Source organism: Thermobia domestica, chromosome 17 (genome assembly GCF_964235325.1).
Source record: "Thermobia domestica chromosome 17, izTheDome1.hap1.1, whole genome shotgun sequence".
Lineage (NCBI taxonomy): Eukaryota > Metazoa > Arthropoda > Insecta > Zygentoma > Lepismatidae > Thermobia > Thermobia domestica.
The window spans coordinates 142772867-142785583 of NC_137470.1; the positions used below are offsets into that span (position 1 = coordinate 142772867).

The 12717-nt window shown below is 36.1% G+C and overlaps 1 long non-coding RNA gene across 1 annotated transcript in view; it reads right to left on the reverse strand.

The window, feature by feature from the left end:
* Positions 1-11977, reverse strand: part of LOC145673745 (uncharacterized) — a 47537-nt gene extending 35560 nt beyond the window's left edge. Inside the window, exon 1 of the long non-coding RNA XR_014128793.1 lies at positions 11903-11977. This is a non-coding gene — a long non-coding RNA (uncharacterized LOC145673745). The remainder of the gene's footprint in view (positions 1-11902) is intronic.
* Between the last annotated feature and the right edge of the window lie 740 nt (positions 11978-12717).

Genomic DNA, 12717 nt, shown 5'->3' on the forward strand with positions numbered 1-12717 from the left:
ATTCTAAGATCCAAATTCACAAATTCAAAACTTGAGTATTTTTTGATCACTATCATTTCCATAATAATGACAGTTCTCACGTCATAAGCTAGAAGAAATGCTCTGACAAATACAATACAACTCATAGAAAAGAGCAGTGACTAGCCTACAAGGAGCAAATGACATATTTTAACTAAACAGTTTTCAAGATACATCTCTATCTGCAACATGGGTAGCTAATAATGATTAGTTTCTACGGCATAACAACACAATTAACTCTAGACACCCGCCATGGATTTTAACAAAATGGTAGACTCTCACGTTCAGGTCTCTGGTGACTCCCCTAATTATCACAGAGTCATGAGTTATACACCATTAGAAAGCTTATAAATAACAAATTCCAACGAGGTAACATTCGTGAAATTCCCGCCGTATTCGTAGAAAAAGAACAGACATAAAAAAATCATTAAAAATATGAACATATTGACTTTGCGGGGTCCTGGCAACCCTTGCAGCCACCCTACACTGACAAAATGATGTTAATGTGTAGGCCACATACTTGTGACAATAATATAAGAAATGGTAGTCATTACTGCCATTGCGTAATGAATTCGTTTTATGTAGGAAATATTAAAAAAAATGCGCAGAAAAACATTAATTGAATTAGACATTCTCTCCCCTCCCCCACTATAGTACCATGTACATATGCAAATAATTTTTGCTGCACACATCATGTATATGAACAAGAATTATGCTTCTAGACCTCTTCACTGAAATATATATTGTGTTATATGAGACCGTCCCGAAAATAAATGTAAATTAACCAAATTTGACCACCTCTTCCTCTATAAACAACAAGTACACATACAGGTTAATATCATGTAGGGGACTACTTAATTGCTTCACATATCAATTTTTATGGATGTACCACAAAGGGGGGAGGAAAACCTGTCAAAACCTGATGAAAAAAATTGATGAAAAAAAAACTTCATCCTCCCTCTCTCGGCCGTGCATACGTACCCCCTATATACATAAAATGCAACTGACGGAAAGCTCTATCCCTCAAAAATACTTTGGTACCAAATCATCTTTCTAGCTTAATTAAGGACTGATCTATTGATGTTTGTTGTAAAAATAAATGTAATTTACGTCAAAAAACTTAAACTCCAAAAATTGACTAACTTTGCCCCCTCCCTGCTCCTCCATATAAGCAAGAAGTACAAATAGACGATATTGCCATGTAGTAACCTTCTTCATTGCTTCACGTAACAATTTTTATGAATCTATCCCCCAAGAAGGGGAATGGCCCCCAAAAAACTGTTGAAAAAAACAAAACAAAAGAACACGATATTTACCCTCCTCCCACATACATAAAATGCACACCAGCAAAGCTGCATCTTTCAGGAATAAATTGGTACTAAAACCATCTTCCAGCTTTAATTTGAGGTTTAAGCCTGAGCCATTGAGTTTTAAAGCCCTGACACAGCAGTTGCGTCAATGGGAGTTTAAAGATTAAGAATGCAGACGACCAGTAGAACGTAACACAAAGAAACTAAACTACATATTCTGTGAACGGAGATCGGGAAAATCCCGATTTCCTTCTCCGGAATTGAACATTTGGGCGGATCGAGATTAGGGAAGTTCCCGAAATTCGATCTAACGGTTGAATATAGATGGCAAGCAGTACCTAAGAGTGTAAAAATGTAATATATATGCCTATTTAGATTATTGTTTTAAACAAAATAAACATTTTAAACGTGTTTTTTGTTTAAAACAAAGTACTTTGTTTTAAACGTTATTGTTTTAAACGTTAAAAGCGTTTTAAACAAAAAAATGTTTTAAACATATTTTTTTTTGTTTTTTTTTAAACATTGTTTTTTTTTCAACCCTGCTTTTAATTGGCTCAAAAAGTAAATTTTTAATTACTGTAGTCACTTTCACTTTTTGCGCACCTGTTGTGAAACTCTCAATTAGGTGTTTGTCATTTACACTTTCTATTCGATATTGCCCATCTGCTGTTCTTTGTAGTACACATACTCCAACAGCTCGTGTTGATCCTTTTAACTCTCTCTTTCTATGTTGTCTATCATCTTTTCCCATAATTCATGTATTACAAGTCCACTAGACAAATTCATCAACTTTTCCTTCCCATATTTCTTAATCCACTGGGCTTCTTTCCACTTTCTTATCACACTCCTTTTTCCCTTTTTAATCCTTTTATTCCTTCCCAATCTATCTCATGTCCTGTTTCTTTTCTCATGTTCATGTCCTGTTCAGTGAGATACAAAAAGTTGATTAAGAAAATAGAAAAGTAGCTCATGTGGGATACCATAAGAAGGAGAACTAAAGAAATAGAAGACAGTGAGAAAGGAGTTGAAAAAGAGAGAGCAAGAATTGAAGACAAGTTATCAATATTTGTGAGAGAAGTAATGAGAGATCTGAACTAGTGGGAAAAGAAATTTGAAGAGAAAGAGAGAGCAAGATTGAAAGAAAAAAGGAAAAAGCTTGGATGGACAGAGCAAGAAAAAGTAAGTGCAAATGGGGTAGTAGTAATAGGAAATGTAAAATTAACAGACCAAGAAAAGAAATGTTTCTAATTAGGCTACAAGAATAAAGTGATAGAAGAGAAGACAGAAATAAAAGTGGTAGTATTCACAGTAGAACAAGCAATTATGGAAATGAAAGAACCAGAGCATAGGGAAAGAATTAAGAGGAAAGCAGTAGCCATAGTAAAACAAAACATAAATAGAAAATCAGGAAACCTTAAGAAAAAAGAGAAAAAAGGGTTAAGAAATTTAATGAGAAGAAAGGATATCGTGGTAGAACAGGCAGATAAAGGAGGGGTGACAGTGGTAATGGAGAAGGAATGGTACAAAAAAACTGGAAGAACTATGCGATGACACGTATGAAGTAGTGGGAGATAAAGATGTGAAAGATGATATAAGACTGAAAATAATTGAGGAGGGAGAAAAACAAGGTTTCAATAAATTAATCAATAAAACAGGAAGAATACTGAATATTAAAGGTTTTCCAGTCTCCCAAAAATACATAAAAAAGAAATTAAATTAAGAGCGGTGATGGATTATACGAACATTTTCAAACAACTGGAAGAAGAAATGAAACAGATTGCATAAAAGATAAGACAAGGACAGGAGAGTAGCAGGGTGAAAAACACAGAGAAGGTAAAACGGGCCCTAGAAGGAGCGGGAGACAGAAGAGAGGGAACCATATTGTTCAGTGTTGATATAAAGGCAATGTTTCCGAGCATCAAGAGGGAGTGCATGTTAAAAACAATAGAAGAAGAAATGGAAAATAAGATTATAAGAAAATGGAAAAAAGGAGAAAGTGTTGAAGGCCCTAAAACTGATATGGGAGAATTGTGTATGCATGATTGGTGAAAAATTGGTGAGAATAAAAGAGGGGCTAAGCATAGGTTAGAGACTGAGTTCGGTATTAGCAGAGATTGTAATGAACAGTTGGGGACAGAAAGTAAAAGAAGAAGGAGGACAAAATCTTATAATGTTTTGTAGATATGTAGATGATTGCCTTGGAATATGGAAAAGAACTAAGAGGCAGTTGGAGAAATTTGTTAAAATAATTGAGGACGAAGAAAAAGGGATTAGGCTAGAAATAGAGATATAGGAGAAGAGACAAAAATCATCTTCATGGACATGACTATAGAGAAAATAGGAGGAAAATTCGAAACAAGATGGTACAGGAAAGAATGTGATGCCGAGATATGCTGCTACAAGAGGAGTGACGTAGACAGGGGAACTAAGAAGAATGTTATACAGAACATAAAAAAGAGAATAGAAATGATAGATAGCAACGAAGAAAGAAGGAAATAAGACATAGAAATACTGTGCCAATTATTAAAGAGAAACGAATACAGAAGAGAAGATTTAGAAGAAAGAAAGAGAGAAATAAAAGAGGAAGAAGCAGAGAAAGAAGGAAAAGGATGGTTTGGTATTGAATGTTTAGGCGAGAAAACTCAGATACTGAAGAATCTGTTGAGGAATAGAAGGGATTAAAGCACACAGGAAAGGAGGAAAGAGGATAATAGACTTAGTGAGAGAGAAAAGAAATAAGAAAGAAAAGGAGATAAGATCAGAAGAATAAGAAGTAGTGTACCAGGGTTATTGTAAAGAGTGCGATATGAAGTACATAGGGGAAACAGGAAAGAAATTAGAACAAACGATAAAACAAAATAAGGGTGATGCTAGACTAAAAACAGAGAACAACGCAATATATAAAGACATTAAAGAAACGGGACATGAGATAGATTGGGAAGGAATAAAAGGACTAAAAAGGGAGAAAAGGAGTGTGATAAGAAAGTGGAAAGAAGCCTATTGGATTAAGAAATAGGGGAAGGAGAAGTTGATGAATTGGTCTAGTGGACTTGTAATACATGAATTATGGGAAAAGATGATAGACAAAATAGAAAGAAAGAATTAAAAGGATCAACAGGAGCTGTTGGAGCAGGTGTATTACGGAGAACAGCAGATGGGCATAGGGAATAGAAAGTGTAAGGGACAAACACCTAATTAAAAGTTTCACAACAGGTGCCCAAAAGGAGAAAGTGACTACAGTAATTAAAAATTTACGTTTTGAGCCACTTAGAAGTTTACGTTTACAGTAATTAAAAAATTACTTTTTACAGCCAATTAAAAGTTTATGTTTTGTAAAGAGAAAGTAGGCGTGTCTTCCAGATTGCATATAAGCTGTCAAAATTGGATATTTCTCTCATAATATGTCGGAGAAAGGCTATGTTACATAGCCGAAACTGTAACACAAATATATAATTTTAAAATATATATACTGCTTTGGTCAGTTGGAGTTACATTTAGGACTTTGTTTCACCATACCAAAACTGGAATTACACGCATATTTTAAGTTACAAAGTAGTAAACTTTTTTATGATTATACAACAGAAACTAATTCAACATAGGGGCTAGTATACACCAGCAGGAGGTATAGAAGGCTTGAAAGCAATTGTCTCTGTGAACACATGGTATTAGAAATTTCTTATCTTTCCCATGTATTGTTTGATAAATTGGAAATGAAAGTAGATCGAACAAATCTTAACTCAGAGAGTTCAAACGTTGAGAAACTGGATTTAGATGTCTCAAAAGTTTAGAAAATTGATTAATTTGCGGTAATGAAGTGCTTTAACAATGAAATACAATTACAATAGTGAGTAAGGCACAGACGGAAGACAATCGTCTTCATTACGCTTTGTAAAGGGTTTCAAAGTTACTTCAATAAACATTTGAATTGCACATGTTCAAATTGCTGAGATGGGCGATTGTTTAATTTTGTTCGAAAAGAACATGGGATATTTAGGGAGATCTGCTGGCATCATATGCGAGATGCAACCGGTTTCTAGCCTCCTTAGGATTACATTACCATAGCAAATATCTGTGATAAAGGAGAAACCAGAAGAAGGAGAAAAGCGAAACTTTGTACGAAGCAACTATGAAAAGGGTGACATTGTTTCGAGTATTGAATAACACCCTGTAATGAACAGTGCTGCCACCCCAGTATAAAGTTACACTAAAGTTATATTTTTTCAAATAGCACTACGTCAGATTATTACATATTTCAAATCATCATGTTAAGCGAAAACTTAAAATACCACATTTAGTATTCAGTGTTACAAACTAAGGATGTTATAGTATCACAACATTCAAAATTTGGAATCCTCTATCACACAAACAGCACAACGAACATGGACAAGACAGTGAACATCGGAAGTACCTTAGCGTTGAATAGTATGGTCATGGTATGACTTGTTTTGAATGAATAGCAACGAAGTTACAAGGGCTTCAAAATTTGAATTATTTTGAAATGCTTTATTTCGAAAACATGTTTAGGCAACTATCAAGAGATCCAATATATTTCAAATCAAAAATGTTCTTGTAGGCATTATATCTGGAGAACTACATATAGTGTAGACAAACCACAACTATTACTTAACTCAGTATGATGTACTTATTCCGTAAAATAAAAAAAAGACTCGATTAAGGGGCCCTTCGAAAGTTTTTGGTCCCTGACCCAAAAACTAATTATTGGACAACAATTTTTTTTTGCCTTATATCTGGAGAACTACATATAGTGAATCCAAACAAAAACTATCACTTAACTCAGTATTTTGTGCTTATTCCGCAAAAAATAAGAAAACTCGATTTAGGGGTCGTTCAAAATTTTGTAGATCCTGATCCAAAAACTAATTATTGGCTAAGATCGCAATCTTGATGCATTTTTTGGATCATCCCTAAAATTCTTGGCCAAGACTGCAATGTTTTGATCCATTTTTTTATCATTAATAAAATTATTGTATTCTATTTTTTTTTTCAAAAGCGAGTTTCAGATCTTACCCTTCGTTTGTCGAGAATTCAAAGCTGTGAATGAAAGTATAGGAATATGGCCACCTAGATGTCCGTATAAAACACAATAATTTGTGAAATCCTTTACACAACGAGATTTTGGGCTAAGAGAATATGAAGGGCTTAAATGGAAATCAAACCATCCATTTCCCATGAGAAGTAAGGATATTTTAGATAATTATTTAATGATATTTTTCATGTTTTAAACGAAATTATCAATATGTTATACTCGCTTCCAAATGAGCAACAGATACAGAAGGTCTGGTTGCTTTCTGACATGTGGAAAATACGTGTTCATAAACAAATTACAACAAAATATAATGGATGTCTCAAAATTCACTCAGAATTTGAGTTTTGCAGTACAATGTTTCATTTTGAGATAAAGGCAAAAAAAAAAAAAAAAAAAAATCACTTAAGACGTAGAACTACAAGTTGTAATGAAGAGCAGTACAATTTGCAAGACCTCGCACGTTATAGCAGAATGCTATAATGTCGACTGTACATTTGTGGCATGAACAAACGAAAGTTCTTTCTTCAAATGTCTCAAAATGCGTTTTGTGGACTAGTAGTGTTTTTCCACTCAAGGATTTAATTAAATTTTCTCTATTTCTGCCCTTTTCCGTAAGTAAATACTGTATTATTCAACAACGGCCTACTTGCTTTTGGCTTTTGTCTATGTAAGCGGCGAGCTTCTCGAGCCGATAATCTGACAGATATAAACAGTTGATTGCTTCAGTTGGTGTAAAACTGAAACGTGGAAGGATACAGTTTAGGTGAGTAAACATTTCATTTTTTATTTATTTTTCTTTGTTTAAGATTATTTCTGTCAATCCAGTTTTTCTTTCTGAATTTGTACACACTTTGTTATTCTTTTTATGGTATTTACTTACGGAAAAGGGCAGAAATAGAGAAAATTTAATTGAATCAGTGACTGGAAAAACACTACTAGTCCACAAAACGCATTTTGAGATATTTGAAGAAAGAACATTCGTTTGTTAATGCTACAAATGTACAGTCGACATTATAGCATTCTGCTATAACGTGCAAGGTCTTGCAAATTGTACTGCTCTTCATTACTGCATCACATTGTACTGCAAGGTGTAGAAAGTAAGATGGTAAATATATATTGTACCCAGTGTTAGGAATTAGGGTCGGCTAATCGTAGAGGACTTACTGGCATGAAGGACCGTGCGTGACAATGTCTAAACATTCTCACAAGAATTAAATAACCATATTTATTGGAGAGATTCATTCATCGTACAATAATGTGAGAGAAACACAAAAATTGTTATAATAAAAAATATCAACTAAAAAAAGCAGAAACAATCTATTTTATTATCATTAGAGTGAGGAATCTTGGTATTTTTATGTTCTGAATCAGTTTCGATAAGTTTCACATAGCGCGAAACAGGGTTGAAAAATTTTTCAAATCAGTTTAATACAGGGTGTCCGAAAAGTAGGTATACATCCCTGCATTGATCAAGTATAACATTTTAGCTTATAGGTTTATTTGCTTCGGCTGGTTTGAGCTTAAGATATAAATAAAAAGACATTAAGAACAAATAATAAAGAAACTGAGTCTACCTGATGGATAGCAATACGAAATGATATAAAATTCAATGAGTTGTTCACTCCAGTACTGTATACCTACTTTTGGGCCAACCTGTATACTACGTAAGAAATACATTTTGAATAACGGATCAAAAAGACCGAATGGAAGGATTTATTGGGCCGGAGCCGGCCCGAGAGCAGAGTGTTGCAAATGTATGTCTTATTCGGTAGCTTGGTTATCGTACAGCACATATACTTTATTAAAAAGAAATATTTTTTTTCTCTGAACCCACGCATGGGAATTTATATCAGTGATGACGCCAGGGTAATGACAACAGGGCGAGAGCGTCCTCCAGTGAATATGCTTGCCCTTCTACCCCCCCCACTACCTCCTACACAAATTGTAATTTAATGTAGGTCATATAATATACAAATATAATAAAACTTATATTTTTCGGTATACAAAAAGAATTAGCTGCCCCCAAGAATTCCTTTGCCCCTCCGCTTGCACAACTCCCACACCAAGAAATTAAAGTTCGAGTCGCCACTGACTTTTACTCTTCTACATCGTTTTGTTCAACACAGTGTGACCTATCAATTGCTACATGTCTCATCTTTAGTAGGAATGGCCAGAACCGGTTCCTGGTGGAACCGGTTTTCGGGTCTGATCGGATCCGGTTCTAGAAGATCCGGTTCTGGAACCGGTTTTTCGGATCCGGTTCTGGAACCGGTTTTTCGGATCCGGTTCTGGAACCGGTTTTTCGGATCCGGTTCTGGAACCGGTTTTTCGAATCCAGGTCTTGAACCGGTTCTTCGGATCCAGGTCTAGAACCGGTTCTTCGGATCCAGGACTAGAACCGGTTCCAGAACCGGTTCTGAAAACCTGATTTCCAAGAACCGGTTCCTCGCGGAACCGGTTCCGCTGGAACCGAAACTTTGTGACCATCCTTACGCTAAACCCGAGCAGGCTGTGAACAATGTGCTAGATCAGTGGTGTCCAATTATAATAAGCCTGAGGGCCATAACTGTCTTTACTAGTAAGGTGGAGGGCCGCAGCTAATAATAATAATAATAATAATAATAATAATATATATATATATATATATATATATATATATATATATATATATATATATATATATATATATATATATATTACACTACAAAAGAAAAATATAAAAAATATATTTGAAATTTAACATTCCTATTCAATGTGACTAATGAGGGTGACTAGCAGCGTTTACAAGGGCTTTGGTATCTACATCCATTCCTCTTGTAAAAGATGTAACCCGCAGATGTAAGAGAGAGCTTCTGGAGCGATTCTTTGCAATTTTCATGGTGGAAAATGCACTTTCGCACAGATAAGTACTACCAAACAGTGACACTATTTTCCAACACAACACACAAAAGCTAGGGAAACGTTTGTTAGAAAGTAGTCTGAAAAATCTACTCCTTTCTTTGTTCTTGTCTGAAACAATGGGTCAGACTGAAAGTCACAAAGTTCGAGCTGTAAGTTTGGAGCTTGTTCTTCGATGTTTATTGTCAATGCATTAGTAAATAATGCTATGCAGTTTTTTTTAATTTGTCAAAATCTGAGAATCTCGCATTAAATCCATTCATGATACTCTCGATGTTTCTACAGAACTCAGAAAAATTAAACGCTTCCTTTTCAAAATCTAATGTCAGACGATTGCAGCTTGGAAAGTATGCTAAATTGTGTTTATCACAAGAACTAGTGTATTTCTTGCGCGCTATGGCTTCTAGGCAAAGTTCGAGGAAGAAAGGGTCTGATTTAAAAAGCTAGATCAAATATAAATTCGTTCATTCAAGTAATCGCCCCTTTCAGCAACGGTTACATTACTGACTCCAGTGTTGTCTTGGATGCCTGCTTCTTTTTGTTGTATAGAAGCGCTAAATGGATGCCTTATTCCGAAAGAAGAGTGGAAACATTAAATGAATGAATGAATATAAATTAAAATATTATCAGTTATAACAATCGTAAATCATGAAAGCTTTGTGGGCCGCAGGAAATGGTTTGGCGGGCCGCATGCGGCCCGCGGGCCGCCATTTGGACAGCCCTGTGCTAGATGAAATAGTGGAAGCGACAGGCAGGCGCCCAGGCGGCGGCCGCTTGTCTCATTTGGTTAAATAAACTGGGTAACTGGCAAACTCATTGGCTAAACAGGCAAACTAGCAAACTCATTTGGCTAAACACCCACTGGTGGGCCAAATTTTTTTCTGGGGGCACAAGCGGGTCTGGGCGGGGAAGGCACAAGCGCATGGTCCTCTTTGCATTTTGTGAAGGTGAACTTTGTGCCTCCTTTACGTTTCTTTGGGGGCTTTCGGATCCATGTCTGGAACCGGTTCCTAAAATCCGGTTCAGGAACCGGGTTTTCGGATCCAGGTCTGGGACCTGTTCCTAAGATCCGGTTCTAGAACCAGGTTTTCGGATCCAGGTCCGGAACCGGTTCTGAAAACCGGATCTCCGAGAACCGGTTCCTGACAGAACCGGTTCCGCCGGAACCGGAACTTTGTAGCCATCCTTAATCTTTAGACAAGTTTTTCCTTAGGTTAACATCAGGAATCTATATATACTGTATACAAAGAAAAGTAACTATGTTTGTGACTTAGTAGCTCTTGAAAGCACCCGACCAATCTTTATTGGATTTTCAACATAGATGAGGTTCGGACTTGGGATGGTGTTTATCCTTTTACTTTGACGATAAAACTTAGGGGAGGGGGAGGAATGGGATATTTTAAAATGATCTAAAATGACCGATATTAGTGACGAATCCATAGTTTTCGGGGTCGCTGAGACGAACAGCGACACTCTTGACGCCGTTTAAATCCAAATTCACTTCTTTATGTCCAAAATGAAACGTATTCTCCCCGTGCGAAGAACGTATATTCTCAGTGTTCGAATTAAAGTTTCGGACGAGAGAGGGACGCTTGTATAATATCGGTATATATATATATATAAAAGATGAAAATATCTATCTCAGCCAAGGATGTTATGTTATTTGTGTGATACGAAACCGGGAATGATTCCCCACCATTCCCCCGTTAATTCGAGTTGAATTGATTTTGAGTTTAACGCCCCTTTCAGCAGCGAGGCTATATGAGACGTGGACCTACTGAATTACATGGAATCCGAATCACATAAGCTCCCGCCGAGAATCCCGTTCATTTGAATACTGGGTATTCTGCTAGTATCATATAATTTTGAAATTATGATAAAAATATAAAATCTACGAAGTATAAATGTAAAAATATTTTCAACGCAAAGTGGGTCTGACTAGAGTTGAACGAGTAAAGATCAAGCTTTTAGAAGTTTCAAAATACACCTACGCTAGAAAAAGGAGTATATATATATATATATATATATATATATATATATATATATATATATATATATATATATATATATATATATATATATATATATATATACTTAGTAGGTGTACTTATTTTGATTCCTTCATTACGCGGATGTTGACGTTGCGTTTCTTTCTTTCTAGAGGACAACTTGAAGAATGTATTTGTTTTTGCTTTCAAAAGTGCACCGAAGGATTCCGTTCGTACGTCACTCTGCGGAGGTAATTGGGCAAGAAGGTTCCGTCGGTATTTCTATCTGCGGTAAAAACAAACCAATTCATGGAATTTGTCTGTGGCGCCTCTCCGTTGAAAACTAAGGTTAGTACGCTATGATTAGTTCCGTTGGCTTCCACTATAAGTCGAGCGAATTTGTCGCACGAGTGGGGATTGTATATGTTTCGCCCCAAAAGATTCTTTTGTTGTTTTTTGCCTTAAATTTTAAAGTTAATTAATCCTTTCCAAAGAAGCGTTTAATCTTGTCTGTCCGACATAAGACAAAGTAACATCGAAAAGTTATTTTTGCATAGCTCATGCAGTGACTTTTAGCTTGGCTATCATTCCGCTACCCACACATCATGCTCCATTTGTAAGTAAAATATATTATACCGTACCTTTTGTTGTTTTGCTGTGATCCACCTTATCAAAGGAGGACTGTCCCTCACGTGTTATGTACCCTACACTTGTCAGTGGGTTTAGAAGGAGTAGGCGGTAGACCTTGCTGCAAGAACGTTCAAAATCCAGGTTGCCAGGTGCAGCGAAATTATTTTCCTACATTGTTATTTCGAACCTCCTGTTAGTGCTGCAGCGCACAAAAAGTACCTCTTTCTTCCCCTTTTTTTAATAAATCTGGTTTACCAAAAAATCCTTTATATTTGCGCTGTTTGTCCGTATGTCTGTCTAGCTGGGAAAGAAAATTGATATAGTATACATGAAGCTGCATCAGTTCCCGAAGGAGCAGGACGCTCATACTTTAAGGGATTATTCATTGAGTATGTACGAACTTACAAAGGAGGTAACAAAGCGACTTTTATTTACTTATCGACTGATACGAAAATAAAAAGAACGTACCTGTACTTTATATATGCATGTGTAGTGCCCTTTACTTTATCTATGACTATGTGTGTGGGGGGGGGGGGATTTAACGCATATCGCGTGTCTTGTGCACATGGATACTTCTTACTATTGCACTACGTAGAAAATTTATGGTATTTCATGTAGAAGTGGTAATAGAACACAGAAGAAACGCAGATCAGGGGGTTCTCATGTATACTATTACCAAGAAAATATCTGAAAATCTACTTAATTGGATCATCATTAATTTTGCCTAGGACGTAGAGAGCAGAGATGGAGTGGGTCAGTGAGTTGTGGGTCAACAGAACGTGACTCACTGATCCATCGACCGACACTGACCCACCGACCCACTGTC